An 8,570-nucleotide genomic window follows, 5' to 3' on the forward strand; every position below is an offset into this window, starting at 1 on the left:
TAATATAACCGTGGTCTTTCGCTCATATTTATCATACAAACGTGGTCCTTCGCTCATATTTATAATATAAACGTGGTCCTTCGCTCATATTTATAATATAAACGTGGTCCTTCGCTCATATGTATAATATAATCGTGGTCCTTCGCTTATATTTATAATATAATCGTGGTCCTTCGCTCATATTTATAATATAATCGTGGTCCTTCGCTCATTTTTATTTAATAAACGTCGTCCTTCGCTCATTTTTATCACGTAATCATGGTCCTTCGCTCATATTTATAATACAATATAATCGTGGTCCTTCGCTCATTTTTATAATATAAACGTCGTCCTTCGCTCATTGTTATCACGTAATCATGGCCCTTCGCTCATATTTGTCACGTAATCACGGTCCTTCGCTCTTATTTATAATATAATCGTGGTCCTTCGCTCATTTTTATTTTATAAACGTCGTCCTTCGCTCATTTTTATCACGTAATCATGGTCCTTCGCTCATATTTATCACGTACTCGTGGTCCTTCGCTCATATTTATAATATAAACGTGGTCCTTCGCTCATATTTATAATATAATCGTGGTCCTTCGCTCATTTTTATAATAAAATCATGGTCCTTCGCTCATATTTATAATATAAACGTGTCTTTCGCTCATATTTGTCACGTAATCTTGGTCCTTCGCTCATATTTGTCACGTAATCACGGTCCTTCGCTCTTATTTATAATATAATCGTGGTCCTTCGCTCATTTTTATTTTATAAACGTCGTCCTTCGCTCATTTTTATCACGTAATCATGGTACTTCGCTCATATTTATAATATAATATAATCGTGGTCCTTCGCTCATATTTATCACGTAATCGTGGTCCTTCCCTCATATTTATAATATAATCGTGGTCCTTCGCTCATTTTTATAATATAATCGTGGTCCTTCGCTCATATTTATAATATAAACGTGGTCCTTCGCTCATATTTATCACGTAATCGTGGTCCTTCGCTTTTATTTATAATATAAACGTGGTCCTTCGCTCATATTCATAATATAAACGTGGTCCTTCGCTCATTTTTATAATATAAACGTGGTCCTTCGCTCATATTCATAATATAAACGTGGTCCTTCGCTCATATTTATAATATAAACGTGGTCCTTCGCTCATATGTATAATATAAACTTGGTCCTTCGCTCATTTTTATTATATAAACGTCGTCCTTCGCTCATTTTTATCACGTAATCATGGTCCTTCCCTCATATTTATCACGTAATCGTGGTCCTTCGCACATATTTATAATATAAACGTGGTCCTTCGCTCATATTTATCACGTAATCGTGGTCCTTCGCACATATGTATAATATATACTTGGTCCTTCGCTCATATTTATCACGTAATCGTGGTCCTTCGCTTTTATTTATAATATAAACGTGGTCCTGCGCTCATATTAATAATATAACCGTGGTCTTTCGCTCATATTTATAATATAAACGTGGTCCTTCGCTCATATTTATAATATAAACGTGGTCCTTCGCTCATATTTATAATATAAACGTGGTCCTTCGCTCATATGTATAATATAATCGTGGTCCTTCGCTTATATTTGTAATATAATCGTGGTCCTTCGCTCATATTTATAATATAAACGTCGTCCTTCGCTCATTTTTATCACGTAATCATGGTCCTTCGCTCATATTTATAATATAATATAATCGTGGTCCTTCGCTCATATTTATCACGTAATCGTGGTGCTTCGCTCATATTTATAATATAAACGTGGTCCTTCGCTCATATTTATAATATAATCGTGGTCCTTCGCTCATTTTTATAATAAAATCATGGTCCTTCGCTCATATTTATAATATAAACGTGGTCCTTCGCTCATATGTATAATATAAACCTGGTCCTTTGCTCATATTTGTCACGTAATCATGGTCTTTCGCTCATATTTGACACGTAATCACGGTCCTTCGCTCTTATTTATAATATAATCGTGGTCCTTCGCTCATTTTTATAATATAAACGTCGTCCTTCGCTCATTTTTATCACGTAATCATGGTTCTTCGCTCTTATTTATAATATAATCGTGGTCCTTCGCTCATATTCATAATATAAACGTGGTCATTCGCTCATATTTATAATATAAACGTGGTCATTCGCTCATATGTATAATATATACTTGGTCCTTCGCTCATATTTATCACGTAATCGTGGTCATTCGCTTTTATTTAAAATATAAACGTGGTCCTTCGCTCATATTTATAATATAACCGTGGACTTTCGCTCATATTTATAATATAAACGTGGTCCTTCGCTCATATTTATAATATAAACGTGGTCCTTCGCTCATATTTATAATATAAACGTGGTCCTTCGCTCATATGTATAATATAATCGTAGTCCTTCGCTTATATTTATAGTATGATCGTGGTCCTTCGCTCATATTTATAATATAATCGTGGTCCTTCGCTCATTTTTATAATATAAACGTCGTCCTTCGCTCATTTTTATCACGTAATCATGGTCCTTCGCTCATATTTATAATATAATCGTGGTCCTTCGCTCATATTTATCACGTAATCGTGGTCCTTCGCTCTTATTTATAATATAAACGTGGTCCTTCGCTCATATTTATAATATAAACGTGGTCCTTCGCTCATATTTATCACGTAATCGTGGTCCTTCGCTCTTATTTATAATATAAATGTGGTCCTTCGCTCATATTCATAATATAAACGTGGTCCTTCGCTCATATTTATAATATAAACGTGGTCCGTCGGTCATATGTATAATATAAACTTGGTCCTTTGCTCATATTTGTCACGTAATCATGGTCCTTCGCTCATATTTGACACGTAATCCCGGTCCTTCGCTCTTATTTATAATATAATCGTGGTCCTTCGCTCATTTTCTATAATATAATCGTGGTCCTATGCTCATATTTATAATATAATCGTGGTCCTTCGCTCATTTTTATAATATAAACGTCGACCTTCGCTCATTTTTATTACGTAATCATGGTCATTCGCTCATATTTTTAATAAAAACGTGGTCCTTCACTCATATTTATAATATAACAGTGGTCCATCGCTCATATTTATCACGTAATCGTGGTCCTTCGCTCTTATTTATAATATAACGTGGTTCTTCGCTCATATTTATCACGTAATCGTGGTCCTTCGCTCTTATTTATAATATAATCGTGGTCCTTCGCTGATATTTATAATATAAACGTGGTCATTCGCTCATATTTATCACGTAATCGTGGTCCTTCGCTTTTATTTATAATATAAACGTGGTCCTTTGCTCATATTTATAATATAACCGTGGTGTTTCGCAAATATTTATAATATAAACGTGGTCCTTCGCTCATATTTATAATATAAACGTGGTCCTTCGCTCATATTTATAATATAAATGTGGTCCTTCGCTCATATGTATAATATAATCGTGGTCCTTCGCTTATATTTATAATATAAACGTGGTCCTTCGCTCATATTTATAATATAAACGTGGTCCTTCGCTCATATTTATAATATAAACGTGGTCCTTCGCTCATATTTATAATATAAACGTGGTCCTTCGCTCATATGTATAATATAATCGTGGTCCTTCGCTTTTATTTATAATATATACGTGGTCCTTCGCTCATATTTATAATATAACCGTGGTCTTTCGCTAATATTTATAATATAAACGTGGTCCTTCGCTCATATTTATAATATAAACGTGGTCCTTCGCTCATATTTATAATATAAACGTGGTCCTTCGCTCATATTTATAATATAAACGTGGTCATTCGCTCATATTTATAATATAATCGTGGTCCTTCGCTTATATTTATAATATAAACGAGGTCCTTCGCTCATATTTATAATATAAACGTGTCTTTCGCTCATATTTGTCACGTAATCATGGTTCTTCACTCATATTTGTCACGTAATCACGGTCTTTCGCTCTTATTTATAATATAATCGTTGTTCTTCGCTCATTTTTATTTTATAAACGTCGTCCTTCGCTCATTTTTATCACGTAATCATGGTCCTTCGCTCATATTTGTCACGTAATCACTGTCCTTCGCTCTTATTTATAATATAATCGTGGTCCTTCGCTCATTTTTATAATATAATCGTGGTCCTTCGCTCATATTTATAATATAATCGTGGTCCTTCGCTCATTTTTATAATATAAACGTCGACCTTCGCTCATTTTTATTACGTAATCATGGTCATTCGCTCATATTTTTAATAAAAACGTGGTCCTTCACTCATATTTATAATATAAACGTGGTACTTCGCTCATATTTGTCACGTAATCATGGTCTTTCGCTGATATTTGTCACGTAATCACGGTCCTTCGCTCTTATTTATAATATAATCGTGGTCCTTCGCTCATTTTTATAATATAAACGTCGTCCTTCGCTCATTTTTATCACGTAATCATGGTCCATCGCTCATATTTATAATATAATCGTGGTCCTTCGCTCATATTTATCACGTAATCGTGGTCCTTCGCTCTTATTTATAATACAAACGTGGTCCTTCGCTCATATTTATCACGTAATCGTGGTCCTTCGCTTTTAATTATAATATAAACGTGGTCCTTCGCTCATATTCATAATATAAACGTGGTCATTCGTTCATATTTATAATATAAACGTGGTCCTTCGCTCATATGTATAATATAAACTTCGTCCTTCGCTCATATTTATCACGTAATCGTGGACCTTCGCTTTTATTTATAATATAAACGTGGTCCTTCGCTAATATTTATAATATAACCGTGGTTTTTCGCTCATATTTATAATATAAACGTGGTCCTTCGCTCATATTTATAATATAAACGTGGTCCTTCGCTCATATTTATAATATAAACGTCGTCCTTCGCTCATATGTATAATATAATCGTGGCCCTTCGCTTATATTTATAGTATAATCGTGGTCCTTCGCTCATATTTATAATATAATTGTGGTACTTTGCTCATTGTTATAATATAAACGTCGTCCTTCGCTCATTTTTATCACGTAATCGTGGTCCTTCGCTCTTATTTATAATATAAACGTGGTCCTTCGCTCATATTTATAATATAAACGTGGTCCTTCGCTCATATTTATCACATAATCGCGGTCCTTCGCTCTTATTTATAATATAAATGTGGTCCTTCGCTCATATTCATAATATAAACGTGGTCCTTCGCTCATATTTATAATATAAACGTGGTCCTTCGCTCATATGTATAATATAAACTTGGTCCTTTGCTCATATTTGTCACGTAATCATGGTCCTTCGCTCATAATTGACACGTAATCACGGTCCTTCGCTCTTATTTATAATATAATCGTGGTCCTTCGCTCATTTTCTATAATATAAACGTCGTCCTTCGCTCATTTTTTTCTCGTAATCATGGTCCTTCGCTCATATTTATAATATAATCGTGGTCCTTCGCTCATATTTATCACGTAATCGTGGTTCTTCGCTCTTATTTATATTATAAACGTGGTCCTTCGCTCATATTTATAATATAAACGAGGTCCTTCGCTCATATTTATCACGTAATCGTGGTCCTTCGCTCTTATTTATAATATAAACGTGGTCCTTCGCTCATATTCATAATATAAACGTGGTCCTTTGCTCATATTTATAATATAAACGTGGTCCTTCGCTCATATGTATAATATAAACTTGGTCCTTTGCACATATTTGTCACGTAATCATGGTCCTTCGCTCATATTTGACACGTAATCACGGTCCTTCGCTCTTATTTATAATATAATCGTGGTCCTTCGCTCATTTTTATAATATAAACGTCGACCTTCGCTCATTTTTATTACGTAATCATGGTCATTCGCTCATATTTTTAATAAAAACGTGGTCTTCACTCATATTTATAATATAAAAGTGGTCCTTCGCTCATACTTATCACGTAATCGTGGTCCTTCGCTTTTATTTATAATATAACGTGGTTCTTCGCTCATATTTATCACGTAATCGTGGTCCTTCGCTCTTATTTATAATATTATCGTGGTCCTTCGCTCATATTTATAATATAAACGTGGTCCTTCGCTCATATTTATCACGTAATCGTGGTCCTTCGCTTTTATTTATAATATAACCGTGGTCTTTCGCTGATATTTATAATATAAACGTGGTCCTTCGCTCATATTTATAATATAAACGTGGTCCTTCACTCATATTTATAATATAAACGTGGTCCTTCGCTCATATTTATACTATAAACGTGGTCCTTCGCTCATATGTATAATATAATCGTGGTCCTTCGCTTATATTTATAATATAAACGTGGTCCTTCGCTCATATTTATAATATAAACGTGTCTTTCGCTAATATTTGTCACGTAATCATGGTCCTTCGATCATATTTGTCACGTAATCACGGTCTTTCGCTCTTATTTATAATATAATCGTGGTCCTTCGCTCATTTTTATTTTATAAACGTCGTCCTTCGCTCATTTTTATCACGTAATCATGGTCCTTCGCTCATATTTATAATATAATATAATCGTGGTCCTTCGCTCATATTTATCACGTAATCGTGGTCCTTCGCTCACATTTATAATATAAACGTGGTCCTTCGCTCATATTTATAATATGAACGTGGTCCTTCGCTCATATTTATAATATAAACGTGGTCATTCGCTCATATTTATAATATAATCGTGGTAATTCGCTTATATTTATAATATAAACGAAGTCCTTCGCTCATATTTATAATATAAACGTGTCTTTCGCTCATATTTGTCACGTAATCATGGTCCTTCGCTCATATTTGTCACGTAATCACGGTCTTTCGCTCTTATTTATAATATAATCGTAGTCCTTCGCTCATTTTTATTTTATAAACGTCGTCCTTCGCTCATTTTTATCACGTAATCATGGTCCTTCGCTCATATTTGTCACGTAATCACGGTCCTTTGCTCTTATTTATAATATAATCGTGGTCCTTCGCTCATTTTTATAATATAATCGTGGTCCTTCGCTCATATTTATAATATAATCGTGGTCCTTCGCTCATTTTTATAATATAAACGTCGACCTTCGCTCATTTTTATTACGTAATCATGGTCATTCGCTCATATTTTTAATAAAAACGTGGTCCTTCGCTCATATTTATAATATAAACGTGGTCCTTCGCTCATATTTGTCACGTAATCATGGTCCTTCGCTGATATTTGTCACGTAATCGTGGTCCTTCGCTTTTATTTATAATATAAACGTGGTCCTTCGCTCATATTTATAATATAAACGTGGTCCTTCGCTCATATTTATAATATAAACGTGGTCCTTCGCTCATATTTATAATATAAACGTGGTCCTTCGCTCATATTTATAATATAATTGTGGTCCTTCGCTCATTTTTATAATATAAACGTCGTCCTTCGCTCATTTTTATCACGTAATCATGGTCCTTCGCTCATATTTATAATATAATCGTGGTCCTTCGCTCATATTTATCACGTAATCGTGGTTCTTCGCTCTTATTTATAATATAAACGTGGTCCTTCGCTCATATTTATAATATAAACGTGGTCCTTCGCTCATATTTATCACGTAATCGTGGTCCTTCGCACTTATTTATAATATAAACGTGGTCCTTCGCTCATATTCATAATATAAACGTGGTCCTTTGCTCATATTTATAATATAAACGTGGTCCTTCGCTCATATGTATAATATAATCATGGTCCTTCGCTCATATTTGACACGTAATCACGGTCCTTCGCTCTTATTTATAATATAATCGTGGTCCTTCGCTCATTTTCTATAATATAATCGTGGTCCTATGCTCATATTTATAATATAATCGTGGTCCTTCGCTCATTTTTATAATATAAACGTCGACCTTCGCTCATTTTTATTACGTAATCATGGTCATTCGCTCATATTTTTAATAAAAACGTGGTCTTCACTCATATTTATAATATAAAAGTGGTCCTTCGCTCATATTTATCACGTAATTGTGGTCCTTCGCTCTTATTTATAATATAACGTGGTTCTTCGCTCATATTTATCACGTAATCGTGGTCCTTCGCTCTTATTTATAATATAATCGTGGTCCTTCGCTCATATTTATAATATAAACGTGGTCCTTCGCTCATATTTATCACGTAATCGTGGTCCTTCGCTTTTATTTATAATATAACCGTGGTCTTTCGCTCATATTTATAATATAAACGTGGTCCTTCGCTCATATTTATAATATAAACGTGGTCCTTCACTCATATTTATAATATAAACGTGGTCCTTCGCTCATATTTATAATATAAACGTGGTCCTTCGCTCATATGTATAATATAATCGTGGTCCTTCGCTTATATTTATAATATAATCGTGGTCCTTCGCCCATTTTTATAATATAAACGTCGTCCTTCGCTCATTTTTATCACGTAATCATGGTCCTTCGCTCATATTTGTCACGTAATCACGGTCCTTCGCTCTTATTTATAATATAATCGTGGTCCTTCGCTCATTTTTATAATATAATCGTGGTCCTTCGCTCATATTTATAATATAAACGTGTCTTTCGCTCATATTTGTCACGTAATCTTGGTCCTTCGCTCATATTTGT

Source organism: Saccoglossus kowalevskii, unplaced genomic scaffold (assembly GCF_978046115.1).
Source record: "Saccoglossus kowalevskii unplaced genomic scaffold, keSacKowa6.1 SCAFFOLD_263, whole genome shotgun sequence".
Taxonomy (NCBI): Eukaryota; Metazoa; Hemichordata; class Enteropneusta; family Harrimaniidae; genus Saccoglossus; species Saccoglossus kowalevskii.